The following is a 16,465-nucleotide window of genomic DNA, read 5'->3' on the forward strand; positions in this document are numbered from 1 at the left end:
TAATATCACTAGTACTGCAGCCGGACAGGTAGATAATATATTTATTAGGTAATGATGACTGATGACGGACCTGCTGGACACTGTCAGCTCAGCAGCACCGCAGACTGCTACAGTAAGCTACTATACTATAGTAGTATGTACAAAGAAGAAAGAAAAAAAAAAAACCACGGGTAGGTGGTATACAATTATGGATGGACTGCCGAGTGCCGACACAGAGGTAGCTACAGCCGTGGACTAACGTACTGTGTCTGCTGCTAATATAGACTGGATGATAATGAGATGAAATCAATATATATATGTATGTATATATAATATCACTAGTACTGCAGCCGGACAGGTAGATAATATATTTATTAGGTAATGATGACTGATGACGGACCTGCTGGACACTGTCAGCTCAGCAGCACCGCAGACTGCTACAGTAAGCTACTATACTATAGTAGTATGTACAAAGAAGAAAGAAAAAAGAAAAAACCACGGGTAGGTGGTATACAATTATGGATGGACTGCCGAGTGCCGACACAGAGGTAGCTACAGCCGTGGACTAACGTACTGTGTCTGCTGCTAATATAGACTGGATGATTGATAATGAGATGAAATCAATATATATATGTATGTATATATAATATCACTAGTACTGCAGCCGGACAGGTAGATAATATATTTATTAGGTAATGATGACTGATGACGGACCTGCTGGACACTGTCAGCTCAGCAGCACCGCAGACTGCTACAGTAAGCTACTATACTCTATAGTAGTATGTACAAAGAAGAAAGAAAAAAAAAAAACCACGGGTAGGTGGTATACAATTATGGATGGACTGCCGAGTGCCGACACAGAGGTAGCTACAGCCGTGGACTAACGTACTGTGTCTGCTGCTAATATAGACTGGATGATTGATAATGAGATGAAATCAATATATATATGTATGTATGTATAATATCACTAGTACTGCAGCCGGACAGGTAGATAATATATTTATTAGGTAATGATGACTGATGACGGACCTGCTGGACACTGTCAGCTCAGCAGCACCGCAGACTGCTACAGTAAGCTACTATACTCTATAGTAGTATGTACAAAGAAGAAAGAAAAAAAAAAAACCACGGGTAGGTGGTATACAATTATGGATGGACTGCCGAGTGCCGACACAGAGGTAGCTACAGCCGTGGACTAACGTACTGTGTCTGCTGCTAATATAGAGTCTAGACTGGATGATAAATTATTGATAATGAGATGAAATCAATATACCGTATATACTCGAGTATAAGTCGACCCGAATATAAGCCGAGGCACCTAATTTTACCACAAAAACCTGGGAAAACTTATTGACTCGAGTATAAGCCTAGGGTGGGAAATGCAGCTCTAGCCGTACACAGCCCTCATAGTGCCAGATATGCCCTCATACTGCCAGATATGCCCCCACAGTGCCAGATATGCCCTCATGCTGCCAGATATGCCCCACAGTGCCAGATATGCCCTCATGCTGCCAGATATGCCCCACAGTGCCAGATATGCCCCACAGTGCCAGATATGCCCTCATGCTGCCAGATATGCCCCACAATGCCAGATGTGCCAGATATGCCCCACAGTGCCAGATATGCCCTCATGCTTCCAGCTATGCCCCACAGTGCCAGTTATGCCCCACAGTGCCAGATTTGCCCTCATGCTGCCAGATATGCCCCACAGTGCCAGATATGCCCTCATGCTTCCAGCTATGCCCCACAGTGCCAGTTATGCCCCACAGTGCCAGATTTGCCCTCATGCTGCCAGATATGCCCCACAGTGCCAGATATGCCCCACAGTGCCAGATATGACCTCATGCTGCCAGATATGCCCCACAGTGCCAGATATGCACCACAGTGCCAGATATGCCCTCATGCTGCCAGATATGCCCCACAGTGCCAGATATGCCCTCATGCTGCCAGATATGCCCCACAGTGCCAGATGTGCCAGATATGCCCCACAGTGCCAGATATGACCCACAGTGCCAGTTTGTTACTTACCCTCCGTTGCTCCAGCGCTGTCCCGTCGCTCCCGCGCTGTCTTCTGAAGGAGGGACACGGAGGGCACAGCGCGCGGCTCTCCTGTGTCCCTCCTGCGTCTCCGGCGGCAGCGGCGTGTGTGTGTTAAAGGAAGTGCCGGTTCGTGCACTTCCTTTAACACACACACGCCGCTGCCGCCGGAGACGCAGGAGGGACACAGGAGAGACGCGCGCTGTGCCCTCCGTGTCCCTCCTAAATACTCACTCGAGTATAAGCCGAAGTGGCTTTTTCAGCATAAAAAAAGGTGCTGAAAAAGTCGGCTTATACTCGAGTATATACGGTAATATCACTAGTACTGCAGCCGGACAGGTACTATATATATTTATTATGTAATGACTGATGACGGACCTGCTGGACACTGTCAGGTCAGCACAGCACCGCAGACTGCTACAGTAAGCTACTATAGTAGTATGTATAAAGAAGAATGAAAAAAAAAAAAACACGGGTAGGTGGTATACAATATTATATATATATATATATATATATATATATATATATATTATATACAATTATATATATATATATATATATATATTAAACTGGTGGTGATTGATTATTAAACTGGTGGTCACTTCAGGTCACGTTGCAACTTGCAACTAGTACTCCGAGGCCTAAGCAGACAATCACAAAATATATTATTATACTGGTGGTCAGTGTGGTCACAACAATGGCAGTGTGGCACTGACTCTGGCAGCAAAAGTGTGCACTGTACGTTATATGTACTCCTGAGTCCTGCTCTCAGACTCTAACTGCTCCCCACTGTCAGTGTCTCCCCCACAAGTCAGATAATACACTTACAGTCACACTATCTAATCTATAAATATCACTTCAGCAAGTAGTATAGTAGTATACAGTATAGTAGTACTCCTCCTAATAATGCTCCCCAAAATACTGTGTCTCTCTCTTCTCTAAACGGAGAGGACGCCAGCCACGTCCTCTCCCTATGACTCTCAATGCACGTGTGAAAATGGCGGCGACGCGCGGCTCCTTATATAGAATCCGAGTCTCGCGATAGAATCCGAGCCTCGCGAGAATCCGACAGCGTGATGATGACGTTCGGGCACGCTCGGGTTAGCCGAGCAAGGCGGGAAGATCCGAGCCTGCTCGGACCCGTGTAAAAAACCTGAAGTTCGGGCGGGTTCGGATTCAGAGGAACCGAACCCGCTCATCTCTAATACCAACCCCCCTAGCAAGCGGGGGGCCGGTGTGAAGATGGCGGCAGCGGGAAGGGAGCGCTGTATTAACTGCGCTCCTGGGAAGGCTCAGCAGTAGCGGCGCTGTGAGGGGTGCCCTGGGCCAGCGCTTACCCCCTACACTGGTCCAGAAGCCTGTTGGGGTCCTGGAATCTCAGCCAGCACTAATTCCTTAAGCCAATATAATCCATGAAGAGCGGGAAGACAGCGCCATTAAGTGGGCAGAGCTTCTCCTCAGAGCAGACCCAGCAGCGTTTCAGTGCCATTTTCCTGCCTGCACAGTGCTGACAGGTCCCTCCACAGCAACTCCAACTTTCTGTACACGGTACCAGGGGGTTGTAATACGACTGTGTACCCTATTAAGGGGCACAGTCAGCGCTGACAAGGGGTCTCCCTTTGGTAAAAGCGCTGTGTGTGGGTTGGCTCCAATCTATGTGTCTCTCTTGCCATTCTTGGGGGGGGGGGGGGGGACTCTGTCTGCCCTCACCTGTGTGTGTGTAGAGTGTTTGGTGGTCTCCTTCAGCTATGTCCAGGGACACTGTGTCATATGCTGCAGAGGATTTATCCTCCCAGGATGATCCCGTTTCATGTAATCAGGATAGCACTGTTTTAGCACAGATACCGGCAAGGGAACCTCCGTGGTTTTCCTCTATCAAATCTTGGATTTCCCAGATTTCTGACAGGGTTGCAAGTAATGAATCTGCAACCCGGGTGTTACAGAGCTCTATGGCAATATGGCCGGTTTCTGGTACCTCAGGATGCCCCGCTATATACCCCCACAAACATGCGCTTGTGCATGTCACACAAGACGACACGGATACTGATTCTGACACCACAGACGGTGATGGGGATGTGTTGCGGGGGTCCGCATCTCTTGCAAAGGGGGTGCAATTGTTGTTCGAGGCTATCAGGGATGTGTTAATGATACCACACCTGAGCAGGTTGAGGAGGTTTTATTCACTGAAAATAAAAAAGCCTCGCTAACCTTCCCTGCGTCAAAGGAATTGAATGCTATATTTGAAAAAGCATGGGAAAACCCTGAGAAAAAATTCCAGGTCCCTAATAGGGTCCAGGTGGCGTTTCCTTTCCCTGAGGAGGATAGGAAAAAATGGGAAAACCCGCCGATTGTTGACTTATCTGTGTCCAGACTCTCAAAGAAGGTGGCTTTACCTGTTCCGAGATCTATCGCCTTAAAGGAGCCGGCTGATAGAAAAATTGATAACATGCTTAAATCAATGTACACTGCTTCAGGGGCCATATTACGTCCCACTATTGCTACGGCATGGATTGCAAAGGCAATAGTAAAGTTGTCGGGTACCTTACTTGAGGATTTGGATACGATGGATAGGGATGATGTTGCATTATATTTACGCAGCATACATGATTCAGCAGGTTTTATGGTAGAATCCATGAAGGACCTGGGTTCCATGGCTGCGGGAATTTCTTCCATGTCTTTTTCAGCTCGTCGGGAACTGTGGCTGTGCCAGTGGTTGGCTGACGCGGAATCCAGAAAAAGTGTAGAGTCCCTACCCTATACAAGTCAGGCTCTCTTTGGGGAAGCTCTAAACGCGTGGATATCCATGGCTACAGCGGGTAAGTCTCCGTTTCTTCCCTCAGCAGCACCTGCTCCGAAGAAATCCTTCTCTTCATCTGCAACGCAATCCTTTCGGCCTAACAAGCCTAGAAAGTCCAGACCGCCCAATACTTCTTTAGGGGAGGTCAAGTTAAGTCCAAGAAACCTGCCGCTGCAGGTTCCCAGCAACAAAAGCCTGCTTCAGGTATGCCAAAGGCCTCCACATGACGGTGGACCGCGCGGCCTGGAGGTGGGGCCGGTGGCAGCGAGATTCTTCAGTCACATCTGGGTATCGTCTGGTCTGGATCCCTGGGTGATAGATATTGTATCCCAGGGATACAGCATGGAATTTCAAAGTCTCTCCCCTCATCGCTTTTTCAAATCAGGCTTGCCAACTCTGTTGGCAGACAGCACTGTACTGCAGGAAGCTGTCCAGAAGAAGTTGGTGGAGGCACAGGTTATTGTGCCAGTAATACCTCACATGCAGAACAAAGGTTACTATTCGAACCTTTTTGTGGTATCGAAACCGGATGGTTCGGTCAGGCCCATTCTGAACCTAAAATCATTGAACCCTTTTCTAAATGAGTTCAAGTTCAAGATGGAGTCTCTCAGGGCGGTGATATCAGGTCTGGAAGAAGGGGAATTCCTGGTATCTCTGGATATCAAGGATGCATACCTTCACATTCCGATATGGCTGCCGCATCAGGCTTATCTCCATTTCGCATTGCTGGACTGTCATTTCCAGTTCCAGGCCCTGCCATTCGGCCTCTCCACAGCACTAAGGGTGTTTACCAAGGTGATGGCAGAGATGATGGTTCTCCTCCGCAGACAAGGGGTGAACATCATTCCATATCTGGACGATCTGCTGATAAAGGCATCGTCCAGGGAGAAGCTGCTGCAGTCCATTGTTCTCACAACACGCCTCCTCAAGAGTCATGGTTGGATTCTGAACCTTCCAAAGTCACATTTGGAACCAACCCAGAGGTTGTCCTTTCTGGGAATGATCCTGGACACAGAAGTGCAGAAGGTGTTTCTTCCACAGGAAAAGGCGTTTGTGATACAAACTATGGTCCGGGATGTCCTGGAGCCAGCCCGGGTTTCGGTTAATCAATGCATTCGCCTGTTGGGAATGATGGTGGCCTCTTTTGAGGCTCTTCAGTACGGAAGGTTCCACGCTCGGACCTTCCAACTGGATCTTCTGGACAAGTGGTCAGAATCTCATCTCCACATACACCAGAGAATTCATCTGTCGCCGAAGGCCAGAATTTTGCTCCTCTGGTGGTTACAATTACCTCACCTCCTGGAGGGCCACAGGTTCGGGATTCAGGAATGGGTCCTTCTAACCACGGATGCGAGCCTTCGAGGCTGGGGAGCAGTCACTCAAGGAGTAACTTTACAAGGACGGTGGTCAAGCCTGGAAGCTGTCCTGCCCATCAACATCCTGGAAGTAAGAGCCATCTACAACGGTCTTCATCAGGCGGCCCCTCTTCTAAGAAATCGGGCCATTCAAAAGCAGTCGGACAACGTAACAACAGTGGCTTACATAAACCGACCACGGCGGAATGAAGAGCAGAGCGGCAATGTCAGAGGTGACAAGAATACTCCTCTGGACAGAAAAACACGCGTTGGCGCTGTCAGCCATCTTCATTCCGGGAGTAGACAACTGGGAAGCAGACTTCCTCAGCAGACACGATCTCCATCCAGGGGAGTGGGGTCTCCATCCGGAGGTGTTCAAGGAAATAACAGATCTTTTGGGATTACCCCAAATAGACATGATGGCCTCTTGTTTCAACAAGAAGCTTCAGCGTTATTGTTCCAGCTCGAGGGACCCAGAAGCAGTGGCAGTGGATGCCCTGGTGTCTCCGTGGGTGTTCCAGTCACTGTACGTATTTCCACCACTCCCACTCATCTCAAGAATCCTAATGCTTGTAAGGAGAACAAGGGTTCAAGCGATTTTCATTGCCCCAGACTTGCCAAGAAGGGCTTGGTACGTGGACCTTCTGAATCTACTACAAGAAGAGCCGAGGCCTCTTCCTCTTCGGGAGGACCTGCTGCAGCAGGGGAAGTTCGCCTATCAAGACTTACCATGGCTACGTTTGATGGCATGGAAGTTGAGCGCCTCATACTTGCTCGGAAGGGCATTTCCGAAGAAGGTCATTCCTACTCTCATACAGGCTAGGAAAGGGGTAACATCTAAACATTACCATCGTATTTGGATGAAATATGTCTCTTGGTGTGAGTCCAAGAAGTCTCCTATGGTGGAGTCTCAACTCGGACGGTTTCTGAGGTTAGGATCTGTGAAGGTCCAGATTTTGGCCCTATCCATTTTCTTTCAGAAACAATTGGCTGCCCTCCCTGAGGTTCAGACTTTTTTGAAGGGAGTTCTGCATATCCAACCTCCCTTTGTACCGCCTGTGGCGCCTTGGGAACTTAATGTGGTGTTGCAGTTCCTTCAGTCGGATTGGTTTGAGCCTCTACAGGAGGTTGAGATCAAATTTCTAACATGCAAGGCGATCACGTTGTTGGCCTTAGCTTCTGCTAGACGTGTGTCCGAATTGGGGGCTTTATCCTGTAAAAGCCCTTACTTGATCTTCCACGAAGATAGAGCTGAGCTTCGGACACGTCAGCAGTTTCTTCCGAAGGTTGTGTCTGCATTTCATATCAACCAACCTATTGTGGTGCCAGTGGCTACTGACTCATATACTACATCAAAGTCCTTGGATGTTGTAAGGGCTCTGAAGCTATATGTGAAGAGAAATTCTCGTCACAGAAAGTCGGACTCTCTGTTTGTCCTATATGGTGTCCTGCTTCTAAACAGACGATCTCTCGCTGGATTAGGTTCACTATCCAGCACGTTTATTCTATGGCAGGATTGCCGTGTCCGAAATCTGTTAAGGCCTACTCTACTCATAAGGTTGGGTCTTCCTGGGTGGCTGCCCATTGTGTCTCGGCATTGCAACTTTGCCGAGCTGCTACTTGGTCTGGGTCGAACACGTTTGCAAAGTTTTACAAGTTCGATACTTTGGCCTCTGATGATCTGAAGTTCAGTCAATCAGTTCTGCAGGAGCCTCCGCGCTCTCACTCCCGTTCTGGGAGCTTTGGTACATCCCCATGGTACTAATGTGGACCCAGCATCCTCTAGGACGTAAGAGAAAATAGGATTTTGGTTACCTACCAGTAAATCCTTTTCTCGTAGTCCGTAGAGGATGCTGGGCATCCACCCAGCGTTTCGTTTTCCTGCAAATGTTATTTGGTTCAGTACAGCTTCATTTTAGTTGAGTACTGTATTGTTACTTGGTAAGTAATGTTTCTGCAGTTGCAGAGTAGTTCAAGCTAGTTACAGTAGCTTGATGTGCCTTGTATGTGTGAGCTGGTATGAATCTCGCCACTATCTGTGTATAATCCTTCTCTCGAAAATGTCCGTCTCCTCAGGCACAGTTTCTAGACTGAGTCTGGTAGGAGGGGTATAGAGGGAGGAGCCAGACCACACTTTCAAACTCTTAAAGTGCCAATGGCTCCTGGTGGACCTGTCTATACCCCATGGTACTAATGTGGACCCCAGCATCCTCTATGGACTATGAGAAAAGAATTTACCAGTACGTGACCAAAATCCTATTTTTACTTTCACGGTGTGTGAGTTGTGTTATTATTTGGGTATTTCTTTGTTGCAGAACTACAGGTACCAGCGGGCCCGTTATTTCCCCGAATGCTGGTACTTGAGGTACTCCAAGTACCAGCAAGCATGGGTAGGCTTGCTGGGCCTTACAGTTCCACAACAAAAGACAATATTCTTTTTTTTTTTTTACACACGGCTATCAGCCAACACCCACCGCCCAGGGGTGCTGGGGACAGCCTCGGGCTTCACCCCCGGCCCTTGGGTGCCTGGAGGGGGGGACTTCATGAGTTAAGGGGTCCCCACTCCTCCAGGGAACCCCAGGCAGGGGTGACTAGTTGGGGGGGGGGGGAGGGGTAATGCCACAGCCAAAGGGACCTACATAAATGTGTCCACCAGCTGTGTCATTATGTCCCTGGCTAGTGGAGCCCGGTGCTGGTTTTAAAAATACGTGGGACCCCTTCATCTTTTGTCCCCCGTATTCTTGGAACCAGGACCGCATTAAGAGCCTGGTGCTGGTTGTCTAAATGCGGGGAACCCCTATCCAATTTTTTCCCCAGTATTTAAACAACCAGGACCGGCTCAAAGAGAGGCTGGTTATACTTAGGAGGGGGGACGTCACGCATTTTTTTTTATTTTTTTTTAACCCATTCAGACCCTTCTCCATTAAGTTAATGGAAGCCCTGGACAACAAAATTGCATTTATGTCCTCCTCCCTCTTCTTCCCAAACATTTATTATTATTTTTTCTATAAAAATGTACAATATATTACAAGTATGATGAGCAGGCAGGCAACGGGCATTGGCGGCATCGGACTGAGATGCAAATTAGTGGCGGAGGGCTGGGTCTGCGATGGTAGGGGTCATCGGCAGGATTCGGCGGACATTATGGCTGTAGTACCTCACCAGCCACTGACCTCACCGAACGCCACTGTTGTACAGAACACCTTACACCATCTTAGACTCCTTGGTCACTTTGAATTTGTATTGTACTTGGTAGTACACTATATGGCCTTCACTAGTGGTTTCTTTCTCCTTTTTACCCTTATTTACCTTATGCTTACCCCATGATGAACAAGGCATGGGTTTTATTGTATGTCTTTCTGTTATTGATTACTGTATACTCCCAGTTTCTCTTCCTTTACCCCCATTTATGTACTTTCACGTTGTGTGTGTCCTGTTTTTGTGGGGGTACTTTTTTAGTAGTAGTACTACAGGTACCAGCGGGCCCGGTTTTCCACCGCATGCTGGTACTTGTGGTTCTCCAAGTACCAGCTTGCGGGGAGGCTTGCTGGGACTTGTAGTACTGCTACTAAAAACAATATTCTCATTTTTTCAAAAGGCTATCAGCCCCCCATCCGCCGCCCTCGGATGGGGGGGGGGGGGGGGGGACAGCCTCGGGCTTCACCCCTGGCCCTTGGGTGGCTGGAGCGGGGGGACCCCTTGATTTAAGGGGTTCCCACTCCTCCAGGGTACCCCGGCCAGGGGTGACAAGTTGGGTATGTAATGCCAGGGCCGCAGGGACCAATATAAATGTGTCCCCCGGCTGTGGCATTATGTACCTGGCTAGTGGCGCCCGGTGCTGGTTTCAAAAATACGGGGGACCCCTACGCTTTTTGTCCCCCGTATTTGCCTATCAGAACATGGTAAAAAAAAGCAGGTCTATTTTAAAACGGCTTTTTTTTTACGATTTGTATTTTTTCACGGCAGTGTTTGGCTATTGCCGGCAGTGTATGTGAAATACAAATTTTAGTAAATGACCGAGTTCTATAAAATAACTGGCGTATTTGACCGATGGTGTATTCATTCGTAACATTTTTCTTGGACTTCCAAAAAAATACGAATGCCCTCATCACTGCCGAGATTTGTGCTTAGTAAATTCCCGAGATGACATTTTGAAGAAAAAACGCAAAATCGGTCAAAATCGGGAGCTTAGTAAATTTCCCCCAAGGTCTTTCAAAGCTTTTCAGTCGCACTGCTGGCCGCAGAGTAATTAACATGAAGTGGGCGTTTGAGTGTCAACTGACCATTTTCAGGGAGTGTTTGGAAAAATGCAGGCGTTCCAGGAAAAACGCAGGCGTGGTTGGTAGAACGCAGCGCGTGTTTGTGACGTCAAATCCGGTACTGAACAGTCTGAAGTCATCGCAAGCTAGAAGTAGGTCTGGAGCTACTCTGAAACTGCACTTTTTTTTTTGTAGTCGCTCTGCGATCTTTTCGTTCGCACTTCTGCTAAGCTAAAATACACTCCCAGAGGGAGGCGGCTTAGCGTTTGCACAACTGCTAAAAACTGCTAGCGAGCAATCGCTCGGAATGACCCCCAATGTACAGTATAACAGAGAGTTTGGGTTAAGCTGGAGTGATATAACTGACCCACAGTGCTAGTGTTGAATCCTGAGTGTTTTCAGCATATATAAGCATACGTGGCATACAGTACAGGTAGCTAAAACTCTTGTCCAAAGTTAATTTTTTTTTCACACAAGCTTAAAACTATGATGCTGCCTCTACAGCACTTGCATGCTGAGCAAGAAGCCCGTCATACACTGCTGAGCTGCAAAACAGGCTGTAGGTGGGTTCCTGTCTCAGCACTGGCTGTATCATACTTTGAAAGTCTAATAGACAGAACCTGAACATAAACTGTTGCCATGTGTATGCAATTCATTAAGAGTAAAACAGCTCACAGGTAAGAAAGTGACTGTTACCCAGTGCTGAAAGTAGGGTGGTACGGAAGGTCTATGGGTCTGCACAGGGTGCAGGGTCTATGTCCGCAATGAGCATGTAACCCCTGGCAATGAGCAAGAAACCCCTGGCAATGAGCATGAAGTGCGGTCAGTCCTATTAGAGGCATTATGTGTGTAAGCGGCACTTCAGGGAGTATTATGTGTGTAAGCGACACTAGTGGGGCATTATGCACACAAGCAGTACAGCAGGGGGCATTGTGTGTGTAAGCGGTACTACAGGGGGCATTATGCATATAAGCGGCACTAAAGTGCCATGGGGCGGGGGGCGCAAAATGTATAATTACGCCACTACATGTATAGCGTTACCCAGAAGTGCCAGGAACGCTGGCGTCACCAGGAAAAGCTACAGAAAGTTACATATTTTTCCATGAAACCCCTGGCAGCAAGTAAATAGAAGCCTTACTGTGGGGCATAATTTGAAAGGTGCATTTTAGAGTGTGGGACATAAAATGGTGTCAACAGCATTACTGTATGTGGCATAATATGTAATAGGCATTACAGTGTGTGGTATAATATGTAATGGGCATTACTGTATGTGGCATAATATGTAATAGGCATTACAGTGTGTGGTATAATATGTAATGGGCATTACGGTGTGTGGTATAATATGTAATAGGCATTACTGTATGTGGTATAATATGTAATGGGCATTACTGTATGTGGTATAATATGTAATAGGCATTACAGTGTGTGGTATAATATGTAATGGGCATTACTGTATGTGGCATAATATGTAATAGGCATTACAGTGTGTGGTATAATATGTAATGGGCATTACGGTGTGTGGTATAATATGTAATAGGCATTACAGTGTGTGGTATAATATGTAATGGGCATTACTGTATGTGGCATAATATGTAATAGGCATTACAGTGTGTGGTATAATATGTAATAGGCATTACAGTGTGTGGTATAATATGTAATGGGCATTACGGTGTGTGGTATAATATGTAATAGGCATTACAGTGTGTGGTATAATATGTAATGGGCATTACGGTGTGTGGTATAATATGTAATAGGTATTACTGTATGTGGTATAATATGTAATGGGCATTACTGTATGTGGTATAATATGTAATAGGCATTACAGTGTGTGGTATAATATGTAATGGGCATTACGGTGTGTGGTATAATATGTAATAGGCATTACAGTGTGTGGTATAATATGTAATGGGCATTACGGTGTGTGGTATAATATGTAATAGGTATTACTGTATGTGGTATAATATGTAATGGGCATTACTGTATGTGGTATAATATGTAATAGGCATTACAGTGTGTGGTATAATATGTAATGGGCATTACTGTATGTGGCATAATATGTAATAGGCATTACAGTGTGTGGTAAATATGTAATGGGCATTACGGTGTGTGGTATAATATGTAATAGGCATTACAGTGTGTGGTATAATATGTAATGGGCATTACTGTATGTGGCATAATATGTAATAGGCATTACAGTGTGTGGTATAATATGTAATAGGCATTACGGTGTGTGGTATAATATGTAATAGGCATTACGGTGTGTGGTATAATATGTAATGGGCATTACTGTATGTGGCATAATATGTAATAGGCATTACAGTGTGTGGTATAATATGTAATGGGCATTACTGTATGTGGCATAATATGTAATAGGCATTACAGTGTGTGGTATAATATGTAATAGGCATTACGGTGTGTGGTATAATATGTAATAGGCATTACGGTGTGTGGTATAATATGTAATGGGCATTACGGTGTGTGGTATAATATGTAATAGGTATTAAAGTGTGTGGCATAATGTGTAATGGGCATTATGGTGTGTGGCCTAATATGGCCATGCCCCTATTATCATGTAGCCACTCCCCAAGTTTTGTGAGACCACGCCCCTTATGACACGTGACCATGGGCCTAATTCAGATTTGATCGTAGATGTGCTTAATTTAGCACATCTACGATCATTTACTCAGACATGCGGGGGGACGCCCAGCACAGGGCTAGTCCACCCCGCATGTCAGGCCCTACCCCCCCATCCCCGCAAAGGTGCAAAAGTATCGCACGGCGGCGATGCTTTTACACCTGGCGAGTGGCTCCCTGCCAACGCAGCTCCTGCACGCTGGCAGGCCGCTACCCAGCGCGTCCCGGGTCGCAGCACCTGCATGTGACATCACGCAGTCGCCGCCGGGGCCCGCTCCTGCCAATGGTCCGGACACGCCTGTGTTGTCCAGGCCGTGCTCTGCCAACAGCGTACTAACACCATTGGCACGCCCCCTTCCCGCCCAGAGACCGCCTCTGCATGTCAATCAGGCAGTGGCAATCGCAGCCCAGTGCTGGTAGCATCTCACTGGGCTCCACATAGGGATTCAGACTGTGATCACTGCCGCTGCAACGATCCAGTCTGAATTAGGCCCCATGCCATTTTTACTATCAGTACCACTAAGAAAAAATTTCTACTTGCACCACTGATGTTACCTTTCCTTTTGGCTCTTCATGATGCTTTGGTTTATTCTGAAATGATGTACAATAGGAGAAAGGAGAACAATATGAGTGAGTATCATTTATCCTGTTACAATAATAGTAGTGTAAGTATGTTTTATATGAATGTGAGCAATATAAGAGCATGTTGTACAAGTTAATGCTACAGTTACAGTAGATATGTATGCCACATATGAAAAAGAAAATCAAAATGCAGAAATAATGTATGTAAATGAAAGATTAATAGTCTGATTCTGAGTTGAGAGAGTGCTTAGAGAGAAATATTACATGGCTCAGAGCCATGATGAACCTCTAGATGTATGCTTTGATTATATGGGTAATCAATAAGGTACTTGGACAAACCTAATTACATGCATTTCTAATTGCTTCCTATTAAACAATAGTTTAAGTCTGCAAAGCATTTAGATACGCTTACTTATAAACTTTGAAGTACTGTATATAAAAAGCAGATCTGCTTGTGAATTTTAGCATATATACAGAGTGTTCCAGACATAGGGCGGGATGTACAGTACTAGGCATCGCTTCTGCGATATGGTACATCCCGCCACTTACCACGTCTATACTAATCGCATATGTACTTACATATGCGATTAGTATTGCAAAGGACAGCTCTCCCAATAAGAGCAGCCATTTGTGATGTCAGAACTTCTGGGTTTAGTCCCGGGAGTCCCTCTGCGGTGGCCATGGGGGAAATGAGTACTGGGAGGGATCTATTTTCACCACACCTCCTAACTGTCCCGATTTCAGTGAGACAGTCTCCTGCTGTCCCACGGGTGGGGAAGGTTGGGAGCCTTTGATCAGCAAAGCAGCGGGTGGTCTCAACAGTTCAGGGAAGTGAGCCAGAGGCTGCCCACTAGCTAGAGGAGCGCTGGGTGCACCCCCAAATGACAAAAATGGTAACGTGATGCAAGGCCATGCTTCCTGTCTGTGGCCACACAGCATCCAGTGGAGACCATGGCCATTTTTCTATCCAAAGTTGCAGCCATCAAATGTTGGGAGCTATGTTTTACTGCCCCCATTCCCTTTTGTATGTATCCTAATGTGCATCATTCTGTATATCATGTGATGTGTTCATTCAGTTAATCTGCCCTGCAACTGCTGACAATATAGAAAGAATATGTGAACATATCTTGGGAGGCCGTTCTGTATTGACTTGGACTACCCTCTTGCTGCATGATTTTTTTTATTTTGCAATGCACAAGTATTTTGTTTCGGATCTTTGTCATTTTTCATTCATTTCTTTTATTTGCTGAGAGTATTGTAATAACAGTAGCTGAATACATGCTAAGTATATGCCACTTTAACACTGACAACATTGGTCCACACATTTTGTGCTTATGTGGCCATAGTTGGCTTTGGAGAAAATACCAGAAACCTTGAAAACTAAGGTTATGTCAAATGTCAGTAAGGAATCTATTCTGAAACTTTAAGGGACAAAAATTCATATGTAATGCTACTGAATAACCTCATTATGAATTGCATAAACCATGCTTGTGGTATCACTGGCTTCTTCCTCATTGTACCTAAAGGATTTATGCAGCAGCTGCCATGAGTGTGAGACAGTTGCACTCATATGTAAATATGGAAGGTGAAGGAGAAGTTTGAGATCTGCAAGTTCTGGTTGGTTGGTGGGGGCTTTGAAGTATCCAGAGTACAAAGGGAATACAACAGTCACAACTGATATATGGTGGTGGAGATCTGGGGTCCATCGATCTATGTGTATTGGAGTTAGTGTTTGATTTAACTTTAAAATATAAATAATGCACCACACACAGATACATTACAGGTATATAATCTTTACATAAGTCACATATAAATGTGGTTACATTTAGGGAGTGCTGTCCGGTCACTTCCAGCCAATGTAACTTGAAATACAAACTGTGCCCCTAGGTGCTACCTGTCACAGATATGACGAATATGAACAAACCCTTCCATATTTTTGAACCTAGTTTGTGTTATATATGTGATTACTCTTGTTCAGCAACATTGGAACTGCAATAATAGATTTATTTAAAACTAGCTGTTCTACTCGTTCTTCGCACAGGAGTTTTTAATTTTTACGGTTGTAAATATAAAGGAGTTTTAAAAATTGTGGCAGGACCATTTATGTAGTTTATTAAATTCTACACACTGGAGGTGCAATCCAAATTTTTATGTGATTGTCCGTTTAGGCGTTATTGTTCACGCAACCAAGCTACGCATCGGTAATGACGTCATTATGTCAATCCCCTTTTCATACCCTTAGGGGAGGTTTATTAAAATTCTGATTATGTAGTTTTCCTACTTACCTCCTGAAGAATACCTATGTTAAATTTCAGCTTCCTAGCTTGTCGGGAAGTAAAAGAATTAGTGATGAGTCAGTCAGTTAGTGAGGGCTTTCGCATTTATATATAGATATAAATGAAAAGGGGATGAAACAAAGGTGGGTACACACTAGGCGATGTGCTCTATGAGTGACGTCGCCTAATGTGTTCCTTTCCCTACCGGGGTGATCTGAGGCAGTGCGTATACACTGAGCGATATGATGACCATATCGCTCAGTGACGTCACACTGTGGCTGGGCCGTGCATTCAGTTCTTGGACGACAGTGAGGGTCATTAACGACCCGCGGGGCCACGCATCGCTCGGCGGCATACACACTGGCCAATATAGTTAACAACGTCACCCAGGAAGGGCAAAATGAGCAAAGACGTTTACTATTATAACTCAGTGTGTATCCACCTTTACAGTAACCAATCAGATGGGTGTTGGTCACGGATCTTTTTTGCTTGTGTAACAGTGTTGATAAAAGTCACTGTATGTTTCAGTAATATCAAACTTCAGTA

Source organism: Pseudophryne corroboree, chromosome 1, assembly GCF_028390025.1.
Source record: "Pseudophryne corroboree isolate aPseCor3 chromosome 1, aPseCor3.hap2, whole genome shotgun sequence".
NCBI classification, from domain to species: Eukaryota; Metazoa; Chordata; class Amphibia; order Anura; family Myobatrachidae; genus Pseudophryne; species Pseudophryne corroboree.